We start from the raw sequence: 14,126 nt of genomic DNA, 5'->3' as shown, positions 1-14,126 counted from the left end.
CCTCAAATTAAGGCCTATGTTTGGTAGTAGCAGATTTCTCTTGGTCATGAATACCTTTTTTTGTTAGTGCTAGTCTATTTTTATGTCCTCCTTGCTCTGTCCGTCATTGGTTATTTTTCTGCCTCGCCATTAGAGTTCCGTAGCTTCATGTACTTCGCTACCATCAATCCTGCTATTAATTTTCCCGCTGTTTTCATTCCTTCCTGCTACTTCTCACTACTTTCGCCTTTCTTCGATTTACTCTCGGTCCATATTCTGCACTCATTAGACTGTTCATTCCATTCAGCAGATCATGTAATTCTTCTTCACTTCCACTCAGGATAGCAATGTCATCAGCGAATCTTATCATTGCTATCCTTTCACCTTGAATTTTACTTTCACTCCTGAATCTTTCTTTTATTTTCATCATTGCATCTTCGATGTACAGATTGAACAGTAGGGGCGAAAACCTACAACCCTGTCTTATACACTTTTTAATCCAAGTGCTTCGTTTTTGATTGTCCACTCTTATTAAACCCTCTTGGCTCTTGTACATATTATATATTACCCGCCCCTACCTATAGCTTGCCGAGGAATTTCAAACATCTTGCACCACTTTACATTTTTCGAACTCTCTCCCATGTCAACAAACCCTATTAACGTGTCTTGATTTTTCTTTAATTTTGTTTCCATTATCAACTGCAACGCCAGAACTGCCACTCTGGTGACATAACCTTTGTTAATACCTAACTGATTGTCATCTAACACATTCTCAGATTTCTTTTCCATTCTTCTATGTGTTATTAAAGTCAGCAACTTGGATGCTTCAGCTGTTAAGCTGATTCTGCGATAATTCTTACACTTGTCAGCCTTTGCAGACTTCGAAATTGTGTGGATGATATTCTCCCGAAACTCAAATTATATGGCGCCAGACGCAAACATGCACCCTGCATCACAATGAAAAAGCGTATCCACATACAATACTTGTTCTATAAGAGGTAGCTTACCCCAATAGAACGCAAACACGCTACAGCGAAGAAGACTATTCCTAGAAAATATTGGCGAACAGATAATCGGTGGGGATACGAAAAGACGAGGACTTCTTCCAAGAATAAATGCTGCAAGAGAAGCCGTAGAGATAAGAATATAGTTTGAAATCTCCACATCGGAAGTAAATTAGCTTAGGAGTAAGAAGAGAGATAGATATTATCTATTGGAAAGAGCTTTGCATAGTGTAGCAAAATCAACTCACACATGATTATAATATCGATTATTGTACTGTTGTTGCATTTTTATGCAGATTGAATAATTAATATATTAAATTGCGTCAATTATACTTTTATTTACGATTTCAATACACAAATGTGAAAAAGTATACCTACAGAAAACAAAAAATAATGGTTCTTTTTTGACCGCAACATCTTAAGTTGTATGTGCAAAATAAACACTGTAGTAGGGTTATGATACACTGGAAGTAGAGAGAACTGGGGCAACACATTAAGTTACCGATATGCGCCATTAACATTTGTTAAACCTTTAAAGAAGAACAGCTATGAGCGATTGAAATGGAAACTACACAAATTCCAAGAACACGTAATTTGTCATACAGGTAACCGATTGGGCATACATCACATTGGCAAACGAATTCCACCTGGACGCTCCACTGTAACCTGCTTTGAACAACACTCACTTTATTTGCAGATAACACTGTATGCAGTTTAGAATGCTTCAGCATTCTCGGAGAGCGCTTCGGAAACAGACGACAGGCACTGCAAATCCTAACTCATTAAGCTGGATAAATATGATTAGCGAAATGAAATTCTCAAAGCGCACTTCCAATTAGCGAGCATTACTTGCTCTGTACGTGGCAGAAGTCTTTTGTTCCACAGTTAATTTCTTGTTTGCTTTACGTAGTCGTGAACAGTAATTTTAATAAATCTAGGAATTAATTCCTTTCGACAGAAATTTATTAAAATACTTCTCCAGCAGTGCAAACGGCACTAGTATCTTTACACCGCTGAGATTCATAAGGAATTAAATGTCATATTCTTCTTTTTTAGTTAAAAACTTAACATTACTTGGTGCATGCAACTTCTCTGCGTCTTTTCAATCCAAATGTTGATGCAAATCATTAATTCGTGAAAGTATAACTCTCTTCAGCACAGGCTGATTAACTTTTCAGCACGTTCAGGACACTGTTTTTTGTGGGAACAAATATTTTTATTTAATATCTTTTGGTTTCACTAAACCTCGGCATTGTACTACGAATGGTCGAACTCAATTTGGCACGTGAAACTATAAACGCGTGGCAGGAATAGGCATACGCTTCTTAATATACAGTTATCAAAATGCAGTCGGTACATACTCTCACTTTGGGTGTTCTACACTAAGAAAGATAAAAATTTTCGTCGTCCGCACTCAAGCGTTGCCAGTGCATCATCTTACGTTGTTTGGCAACGTTAGATTTCCATGTATCAACACCGTGGTTGTAGAAAAAAGAAGACCGTCGCTTATTCCCACGGGGGCGTTTATGTATGAAAGATTAGAAAGAAAGTGAAAGCCATTCTAATGTAAGTTCTTACATGATCGTCTATATCTGTCTGAATGTTAGACTATCGCTGTATTAAAAATAACATGTCTTCCGAAAACAAAATAACCTAAGATATATATGAGACTGACATTTCGGAAACGGTTAATGTGCTTGAAAATGACAAATCCTTCTAACGTTAAAGTGCAGTTTTCTTTGTAAATTGTCGTCTCAGTTCTCATGCTGACATACAATAAAAACAAATTTGCACATATCAACTCCAGAACATTATGCACAGGGAGAGGGCTTAGTATGTAAATGTTTCATGGATTACATATTCAGTTTTTTCACATTATTTTCGTTGAACAATGGTACAAGTGTGAAGTACTGCACCTAATCATGGTTCACGGAGTGTGTTCATGAAGAGATATCTTGGTGATCATTTCGTCATTCCAACAAAAACATTTTGTTGAATGAATGACAAGGGGGACTACGAACTCTTCGCAAATTAACCATTGGAGAATTAGATATTCTCTGTGATGTAAGGATATTTAATTCTGTAATGGAGAGAAAACAGTTTATTTACGTCAGCTAAAATACACGACTTAGCTGAAACGACTACATTCTTTAGTAAGGTTTAGCGGTTTTATTTCGACATTCAGTAATTGCTCATTCCTTGCATCTCTCCATCTTAATTGATGTTGGAAAGAAATATTTTATTTATGAACAGAAGTGAATAATTTTCTGTTACTATGGTTGGGAGTAAAATCCAGCGTTACAGCTGTTTTAGTAAAGATGATGTTTCTGCTATGTCAAAACTGTTATACACACAGTATTTTTTATGTAAAGAATTCAGACAGTTTTTGTAATAAGCGGAAGTGAACAATTTCCATTTACTTTACCGAGACATAAGTGATTTAAATATGCCTTTTCGGTATAAAATGTAACTGAATATGAAAGTCGCCAAGTACAATTACCCTGGTTTTACTTGCGGAACTGTGAATATAAATTAACGAAGTATTAAGTTCTTAATCAATTACATGGTGTCTAAATCAAGACTGAACCAAGGTATGAAACCGTAAGTGCTAAAGTCTCAAACTAAAAATTGTGGCGCGGACTCAAAGAGACGCTGAATGCGGCCAGGCTATTCCCGATTCACTTTGTTTGTGCTCAAACCAGTCAAGCATTGATATTACCTCGTTATAAAATTTTCGCTCAATGATGTCCTTGGCTTCGGTACGTGATCACATAGCGATACAAAGACGCTGGGAAAATGAGTGACCCGCTATTTTTGTTTTACATTTCGCACGATAGATATTACAGGATTTACAGTTCAGTCTAACACGCATAAAGCTGTCACTGTAGGACTAGATGAAGCGAATCTCAATCCGAAAACACAGTACTTTGCCCCATACAAGGTAGTGACAACGCTGTGTAGTGTCACCCATGGTCCCATGTCATATTTCTCTTGTGGAGCAAATTTTCATGTGTAACCGCGTGGAATGCAGTAGTAGGGGAAGGATTAGAAGAAAAAGTTACAGGAGACTATGGGCTTGGGACAAGGAATGATAGAGATGAAAGACTAAGAGTTCTGTAGTAAATTTTAGCTGGTAAAAGCGAATATTCTGTTCAAGGATCAGAAGAGGAGAAAGCATACTCGAAAAGACCGGATCATACGGGAGGAGTTCAGTTAGATTGCATCATGGTCAGACAGAGATTCCGAAATCAGAAGTTGTATCGTAAGGCGTAAGCAGGAGCAGGTATAGACTCAGATTACAACATACAACACAGTAGTGATAAAGAGTAGGCTGAAGTTTACGACATTAGTCAGGAAGAATCAATACGCATTGAAGTGGGATACGGAAGAAGTATAGAATGACGAGATACGGTTGAGGTTATCTAAAGCTACAGATACAGCAATAAGGAATAGCTAAATAGGCAGTACAGTTGAAGAGGAATGGACGTCTGTAAAAAGGGCCATCACAGAATTTGGAAAGGAAAACGTAGGTACAAAGAAGGTAGCTGCCAAGAAAACATGGGTAACAGAAATACTTCAATCGATCGATGAAAGGAGGAAGTACAAAAATGTTCGGGGAAACAGGACTAGAGAAATATAAGTCATTGAGAAATGAAATAAATAGGAAGTGCAGGTGAAGCTAAGACAAAATTGTTACAGGAAAAATGTGAATAAATAGAAAAAGAAATGATTGTCGGAAGGACAGACTCAGGCTACAGGAAAGTCAAAACAACCTCCGGTTACATTAAAAACAAGGGTGATAACATTAAGAGCGCAACGAGAATTCCTCTGTTAAATGCTGAGGAAAGAGTGGATAGGGAAAAGAATACTTTGATAGCCACTATGAGGGGGAAGATTTGTCTGATGTGATGGAAGAAGAAACAGGAGTCGAGTTAGCACAGATAGGGGACCTATTATCAGAATTTAAAAGAGCTTTGGAGGGTTAATCACATAAAACAGAAGGGATAGATAATATTCCAGAATTTCTAAAATCATTGGGGGTAGTGGCAAGAAAACGACTATTCACTTTGGTGCGTAGAATGTATGAGCCTGGCGGCTTTCGAAAAGCATCATCCACAGAACTGCGCAGGCGACAAGAACTGAGATGTGCGAGACTTATCGCACAAGCAGCTTAACAGTTCATGCAACAAGGTTGCTTACAAGAATAATACCCAGAAGAAAGGAAAAGAAAGTTGATAATGCGCTAGATGAAGATCAGTTTGGCTCTAGGAAAGTTAAAGCCACGAGAGAGGCAATTCTGACGTTGCGGTTATAATGGAAGCAAGACTAAAGAAAACTCAAGGCACGTTCATAGGATTTGTTGTCCTGGAGAAAGCATTCGACAGTGTAAAATCGTGCAAGATGTTCGAAATTCTGAAAAAAGTAGGGGTAAACTATAGGATGAGAGGGGTCATGTACAATACGTACAACAGCCAAGAGGGAATAATAAGAGTTGATGACCAAGAACGAAGTGCTGTATTACGATGAGTGTAAAACAAGGATATAGCCTTTCGCCCCTATTGTTCAATCTGTACATCGAGGAAGCAATGATGGAAATAACAGAAGGGTTCAGGAGTGGAATAAAAATTCAAGGTGAAAGGATAACAATGATACGATTAGCAGATGACATTGCTATCCTGAATGGAAGTGAGGAAGAACTACGTGATCTTCAGAACGGAATTAACAGTCTAATAAGTAAAGAGTATGGATTGAGAGTAAATCAAAGAAAGACGAAATTAATGAAATGCAGCAGAAAAAGGAACTGCGAGAAACTTAACATCAGGAGTGATGGTGATGAAGTTAAGGAATTCTGCTTCCTAGGCAGTAAAATAACTAATTACGAACGGAACAAGGAGGACATCAAAAGCAGACTATCAATGGCAAAAAGATCATTCCTGGCCAAGAGAAGTCTACTAATATCAAATATCCCCCTTTGAGGAAATAAAGTTCTAAAAATTTACGTCTGGAGTACAGAACTGTATGGTAGTGAAACATGGACTGTGGGACAACCGGATCAGAAGGAAATCGAAGCATATGAGATGTGGTGCTACAGATGAAAATTGGGTGGACTGATAAGGTAAGGAATGAGAAGGTTCTGCACAGAATCGGAGATCAAAATCTTTCATTTGCTAGGTATGCGTATCAGTAGTTAGTGCCTTCAGTAGTTAGAATCTTTTATTTAGCTGGCAGTATTGGCGCTCGCTGAATACAGTAGTTCGAGTAACGAAGATTTTTGTGAGGTAAGTGATTCATGAATGGTATAGTTATTGTTAGTGAGGGCCATTCTTTTGTAGGGATTATTGAAAGTCAGATTGCGTTGCTCGAAAAATAGTGTGTGTCAGTTTAGTGTTGATCAAGATAAGTAAAGAGCGAAATGTCTGAGTATGTTCAGTTCTGCTCAGCTGTTTGAAAATAAAGTAACTTAAGTGGTATACAAGCACAGCAATTTATACATTTTTCTAAGGTGATGTTTTATTCGTCCAGATATCCACGGGCGCGTAATAGTATTTCGTTGATATTCTAGGTATTTTTTATTAACTTCCCGCATAGATAAATTATTCCTTACATTATACAACAGTGTGTATTGGGAGTACGTTACATGCATTTCTTCTACTGGTTATCCAATGGATTCATGTACGGTGGAATCTTCAATACCATCTACTCACGAAATGTGTAGTGATATAATGTGCAGAGTATTTGTGTGTGGTTGACTGCTAGTATTTATAGTCAATCTGATAGCAAAACGACAGGAAAAATTTGACCTAATTTCAAATAACTCAACGAATTGTGTTCGAGGGCCATTTGTCCGTCTACAGTTTACATTACTAACAATTCCTTGAGAGCACAGATTTACTTCAAACTCTGTGCGCCTTTGGTAGGCCATTGAAACAACTTAAAGTGCAAGTAGTAAGTTGCACTACTCTGTAAATTCCGAGAAAATGGCCAATGAAGTTTTATGCGTCTATTATGTGGCTTTTGTATCTGTTTCTAGGAACTGGCTGATAGAGCTCATGGTGATCAAGTGATAAGTGTCCGAGCTTCGTAAGACGAACGTGTATGAGGTGAGGGTTCCACTGCCAGTCAAACTTAAGTTAATCTTTTTCTTTTTAATCACTGGTAATATTAAATTTATATGACATTTGAGAGATAATGTAACGAAAGAACGACCAAATGTGTTTGCATGAAGTACTTGCTTGAAGTTTCAATTTGTTTCCCATGTCTGTGTGGTAGTGACTGTGGGAAAACCGGTACCCAAGAGAATAGAAGCATTTAAGATGTGGTGCTACGGACGAATCTTGGAAATTGGGTGGATGGATAAGACAGGACTAGGGAGTTTCTGAACAGAATCGGAAAGGAATACATCGAAAACATGACAAGGACCAGAGGTAAGATGGCAGGACATCTTTTAAGACGTCAGGGGGTGACTTCAATGTTACTAGATGGAGCTGTAGAGGGCAAAAGCTGTAGAGGAAGACAGAGACTGGAATACATCCAGAAAATAATTGGGGACGTAGGTTGCAAGTGCTACTCGAGCACGAAGTGGTTGGCAGAAGCGAGGAATTCGTGACGGGTCACATCAAACCCATTAGAAGATTGATGATGAAAGAAAACGACAAATATATCCTGCAACGTGTGATTTAGAGAGCACATCCGACGAGTACCTGTACATTACTTTTGTGTCTAGAACATTGTGACTACGTTACTAACTGTGAATGACGTCATTCTCATCATTATTCATCGATATCTGACATGGGCTTTCCAAGTCTGTCCCCCACCCTTGAAAATTTGATTATAAATAGTAAACAGATCAATAACATATGAAATTCACTAGTGTTACGAAAATGCACATGGTTTTTTTTCATTGTATTACTTTTCAAATATCATACAAGTTAAACAATGTGACCAGCACTGAAAAATACATAGATAAAAAAATAAGTGGATTGGAACGGCCACCTCATCCAAACCCGTTTGCAACGCGTGAACGTAGCCGCTCTTTTTTTTTTTTTTTTTCTTCATGTACAGGATTGCCTCGTGGAGGCAAGGTGGGCAGGTGTCGAAACCTGATGCCCGGCCACGATGCCTCCCTCCCCACCCTCTCCCGCCTGTGCTGGTCTGCCACATGGACATGGTACTAGGGTGGATTTTTTACTTGCCTATATTTTATTTTTTATATTTTCTTAAATTTCTTCTTTATTTTTATTTGTCCTCTGAAAAGAAAACTTGATAGATAAAAATTCCACAGTTCCTAGGCTCAATGGGAAACTAATTCTTTCCTCTAGGAAGAACACAATGGGAGAAGAATGCTCCAGAGAAAAAAGAAGAAAAATATGCCTCCCAATTCCTTGACAATTAAAGACAAGGTGCAACGTTTTCGCAAATAAAACATGATAATATGGAAGCCTCTGACATTTCCAAAGAGTTTTTACCATTTATTGGCGAAAAACAAGGTGTGTCGGGATCGTTATCACACCCGAATATAGTGAACGTAGTATCTGAGGAGCCACACGATCGAATTAGGGTCGAGGGAAAACGAAAAAGTCTGAAGAAAGTTCTCGTCCACAAGAGGCAAAATTGTGTGGTAATGTATCAGGCTGATGACAGTTCAAATGGCTCTGAGCACTGTGGGACTTAACAGCTGAGGTCATCAGTCCCCTAGAACATAGAACTACTTAAACCTAACTAACCTACGGACATCACACACATCCATGCCTGAGACAGGATTTGAACCTGCGACCATAGCGGTCGCGTGTTTCCAGACTGAAGCGCCTAGAACCGCTCGGTCACACCGGCCGGCTCAGGTTGATGATTTGTGTCGCAAAGACCAGTGGGGCTGAGACCAACGCTTTGGTGGTGTTCGTTAGTCGCGATCAGATTATGAATGACCCTATACCACGATGAGGCGAAGTCCATCGAAGAGTAGGAAGACTGACATGAAACCACACTGTTTTCCAGGTTACCAATGGCGTGTCCATTACAACTGGAGAGAGGGAGAAAACATGGATCTGGTGATAAGGTATGTTATTCATAAAACGTCAGCTCTCAGGAAACTTGTTTATAAAATTCACGTACGTGCTGCAATTTAGAGTTTATCCGGGCAACATCGGCAGGCGGAGTCAGTCTAGCCGACCTAAGACACGTAACGAAGCAAAATGTGGTAGAATGAGTTGCTCGAGTACGTGTTAAATCGGTACTCATTATTAACAATAGTAAAGTCTTCATTCTGGTATTCGGAAGTCCCAGCCCTTCAAGGGAACGGGGCATTTACCACTTCGTACCGAGGTCGAGAAATATGACTTTTCCAAAGGAAACGACCTGATGTTTGCGTGAGATTGCGTGCTATCGTGGCGGGGGTAATTTGTGTGACATAGCACACTCCGCTGAAAATGTAGCAATCTAAGACGCGCACTTTGTGAAGAAAACTTAGGGAACGGCGTTTGTGTTCACGAACTGCCCCTTGAATTCGATTCTTCACCTGCTGCCAATTGATTGCAGTCATTTTCATCAGAGAGCGCTCCACGGTAATTCCCAACGATTTGTGGCGAGCAGCAACCGTTGCCCATGGAATGAAAACGTGTTGAGAACCGTGCAGTAGTAATAGGGTATATTTCCGTTACTTAACGCGGGCGCCTGAGAATGGACAAATGGAATCCATTATGTCCTTGAGCACTGTTATATCATCGATATGACGTAGCAACACCATAACACCATACGCGTACTCTCGTGAGAAGGTGTCTGATATTATCTTCCAGCCACGTAATTGATATTCAATACGGCGAAGCAGAGGTTCTGAGGATAAGGCAAAAACCGACATGGGGAGGGAACTTCCTTATGGTAGGCTCCTTCGGATGCTTATCTGTGGAGGAAGTACGAAAGATGCGCGAATACCAGTAGAAATATTGGATAATAAGCAAGGTACGATTGAAACAGGTCGCCTTGAGCACCTGCAGCAAAAATCCATGACTGACCCGGCCAAATGCCTTATTAAACTAAAAAAAGGAAAGACTCCACAGAAAGAAGTCACTCCAGCCACCAAGACAACTCGTGGGAGAAGTCAGAATTGTGCCGCCAGGCACAGAGCTTTGGTGTACCTAGCAGTATAAAGGATTGCCCAATAATCGCTCGGGCTACAGTTTTGTAATAGAAATTAAGTAGTGTAATCGGGAGGAATTTATTAATGTCTGGGAGCCTAGTTGTCTTCGTAATTAGAACGATTTCACCAAACCTGAAGGGGTCAGGAGTCAAAAGACACCTCCTGGATCACATTTCCAGTGACGTAATGGTATCACCTATAAGACGCCAAAAATATACATAAAATTCCTCGTGAGTACCATCGAGTCGCGGCCATTTTTGCGATGGTGAATCAACAAGTCTATATGTATCATCGCAGTTAAAGTCACTTAGAATGTCATCATTTAATGCGGGAGTAACCATGCAATAAATCTAGGAGAGGAGTGAAGCCATCAAAGACATTCGTATCAGTAGCAGGGTCATGATCAACGTCGGTAAAGTGAATACAGATCGCTGTGGGAATGTCACGTTGGGATGCCAGTATGTGACCATCGGTGTAAGAGACATGCCCGTCTGCGATGCCTCCGCAACCAGATAAGGTGCTATAAGATCAGTTCATCCTTGTAGGAAGGATTAGGATTTTGATCGCAGCCCGAGTCCTTCCAGTTGTTGCCTTCTTGAATAAAAAGTTTCGCCTTAACATGGCAGATATCCATAATCCGTCAGGGAACTTGTTTGGCACCGTCATAAAGTTGACGCAAGACGAAATAATAAAATTCTTGGGCCCTACGGAGTAAAGCATTAAAGTTTTTCAGAGCAAAAGTTTCGGATGCCCTTATTACCATTCCATAAGAGAACGATAACAGTCCTGCGAACGCAAGCTACGGAGGCAAACCTCTCGAACGATAATCTCAAGGGAAGGATCCTTTAAGGGGCACAACATCCTTGGTGGGGGGAGAAATACAGTTTAACTGATTGCGGCACGTGATTTAAGGATACAACTATGACAAAGTGGTCAATGAATGAAGCGGGTATCCCGTTTATCGCTAACAGCTGTCAGCTGTCCACATAAAGGGTCAGAAAGGTGAAAGCGATCGAATCGGCTGTTCGAAGGAGCTGTTAAAATGCATGTACCTGACGAGAGTGAGATACTGACAGATCCACACATTATTTCGTATTTTCGAAGAACGCAAGAACTAAAATTAGGGGTCTGATCCACAGGACACAAAACAAAGTTAAAATCTCTGCCAAACAGAAGTTTCTGCGGAATTTTACGAAATAAATAATCTACATCCTCTTTATAAAAGTGCGTATGATCTGTGGAGCGATCAGATACTGAAGGGGCATAAAGAAGAATCAAAGTAAGGTCACAAAAGTGCAGCCTATTCCTCGGCCGGTATGAAGAACTTCGGAATCACTGGTAATCCCTCTCTGTAAAATAACGCCGTACCAGTAGATAGTTCAGGAGCCACATTAAGGAAAACAGAAAACCCGGGAATAGAAAAATTTTCAAATAACTCTTCTCGCAAAAATATCCCTTCTGTACCTGAATCGTAAATAAACTTTCCCAGCGCCGCAAATATAAGAAGATCGGTATTGAGGAAACTATCAGCAACGTCGGCCGGTAGATTAATCACCAACATTCATGTATTCTACCTCCTCGTTCGCTATAGTAACCATGCTATTAGAGCAATCGCGATGAGTGAAACGGACTTTTTGGCCGTGCTGCAAAAAGGAGCCTGTCACCTGAAGCGGGTCTATGAAGTCGACATACAACACATGCGATTCAGAATCGAAGTAAGCCGTGTGAAACTTTTCCGAAGTGATCTTGATCGTATCTACAAGTCAATCATGAATTTCTAACAAACTCTACTCCACATGACGCGTGTACTTGTCAAAACTAAAACTGATGGTACCTGTGCTTGGAAAGTTCTTGGGAGCCATGGACGACATCACGACAACGCCGCGTCAACATGGAATAACAAACACTAGACACCGAGCGACAAACAGCGATACGACGCTCACGAGGCAAACGGTACTGAGGACAAACAAGGAAGCTCTCGCAGCGCAACCATATAGGCGGGAACAGGCGTGGCGTGCGAAGTGGGAATATATGGCCTACCGCTGGACCACAATGACTTTGTATGATCAACACCTTCGCACAGATACATCCGTTACATAACAGACGCGTTCAACTACTCTAGCGATTTTCTCGGAATTGTCTGTGTAGTGCGACTTACTAAACGCACATTACGCTGCTTTAATAGCCCACTAAAGGTGATCCCAACGTCGTGACTTCCCCTTGTAAGTTACCATCCCGGAATTCGGAACACGACACTAGTTATAGGCTTCCAATATAACGGCTTCCAGGAACATCCAAAATTTTGTTTTAAAACTTCTTGTAATTATTGACAGAATTTTAAATATTTAAATTGCGATCATGATCTACTCATTAGGAAGTAAGTTCCTATATCAAAATTTTAAAGAAATAAGACAAGTATTAGCGTTAGAAACTGCGCTTCTATCTTGGGGCACCGTAATTATCAGCGCGCAGATACCCAGACTATATTCATCCAGCATTCGAGAATTAGAGAGCTCATTGATTTACCAAGTGAGTTCAAACGCTTACGGAGCTTCTTATCGCTGTAAGAAACCTCCCCCTTCCTCCCCTTCCCCCCCCCCCCCTACAAGCTCACATAAACACAATGACAAAACAAAAAAAAAAAAAATTCCGCTCACAACATTTTCGGTGTTCATGAGGTAAAGCTGCACTGACAGACATTAAATTTTAATTCACTACTTCTTTACTTGTAACTCAATTCGTAACACTCCTTGAACACACCATCTACATAGATCACTGAGTGCACCTGCGGAATTAAATTACTGTGTGACACATAGTTCAGGAGATTGGCCTCATAAGCATTCAGATGCTTTTACTTAAAACGAAGCATGAATCATCTAGATTATCTTCATTCACCTAGCGACTTCCAGCAGACTTTAAGCATAACTTGAAATGAAACTTCCTTACAGACTAAAATAACTGTGTGCCGAACCGAGACTCGAACCCGGGACATCTATCTTTTGCGGGCAAGTGCTATATCGACTGAGCTAACCAAGCACGGCTCATGATTTGTCATCACAGCTCCAATTCTACCATGACGTCATCTCCTACTGTCCAAACTATACAGATGCTCTCCTGCAAACCTTGCAGAACTAGTACTCCTGGAGGAAAGGGCAATGTGGAGACATTGCATAGCCACATTCGTGGCGATGTTTCCAGAATGAAACTTTCACTCTGCAGCGGAGTGTCCGCTGATATGAAACTTAATGGTAGATTAAAACTGTGTGCTGGACCGAGACTCGAACTCGGTACATCTGCCTGTCGCGGGCAAGTGCTCTACCGACTGAGCTACCCAAGCTGCTAGTACTGCAAAGTTGGCAGGAGAGCTTCTGTGAAGGTTGGAAGGTAGAGACGAGGTACTGGCAGAATTGGAGCTGTGAGGACAAGTCATGAGTCGTGCTTGGGTAGCTCAGTCGTTAGAGCACTTGCCCGCGAGAGGCAAGTGTCTCGAGTTCGAGTCTTGGTCCAGCACACGGTTTTAATCTGCCAGGCTGTTTCACATCAGCGCATACTCCGCCGCAGAGTGAAAATGAAAATTTCATTATGGATAATTTCAAATGTATTGTAACCTTTTTCTCGCCTACGTGCTTGGCTTCAAATATGTAACAGATTAAGATATTTGTACAAAATTTTAGTTATTTGTGAAATCGTACTTCAGTCCGAAACAGCGCTGCTGCTACAGTCGCAGGTTCGAATCCTGCCTAGCCGGCCGGAGTGGCCGAGCGGTTCTAGGCGCTACAGTCTGGCACCGCGCGACCGCTACTGTCACAGGTTCGAATCCTGCCTCGGGTATGGATGTGTGTGATGTCCTTAGGTTAGTTAGGTTTAAGTAGTTCTAAGTTCTAGGGGACTGATGACCTCAGATGTTACGTCTCATATTGATTAGAGCCATTTCAACCATTTGTGAATTCCAAGGGACCAAACTGCTGAGGTCATTGGTCCCTAGACTTACACACTACTTAACTAACTTACGC

This window comes from Schistocerca serialis, chromosome 2 (assembly GCF_023864345.2).
Source record: "Schistocerca serialis cubense isolate TAMUIC-IGC-003099 chromosome 2, iqSchSeri2.2, whole genome shotgun sequence".
Classification (NCBI taxonomy): Eukaryota; Metazoa; Arthropoda; class Insecta; order Orthoptera; family Acrididae; genus Schistocerca; species Schistocerca serialis.
The sequence above is the reverse complement of the archived record's forward strand: the minus strand, read 5'-3'. Positions refer to the sequence as shown.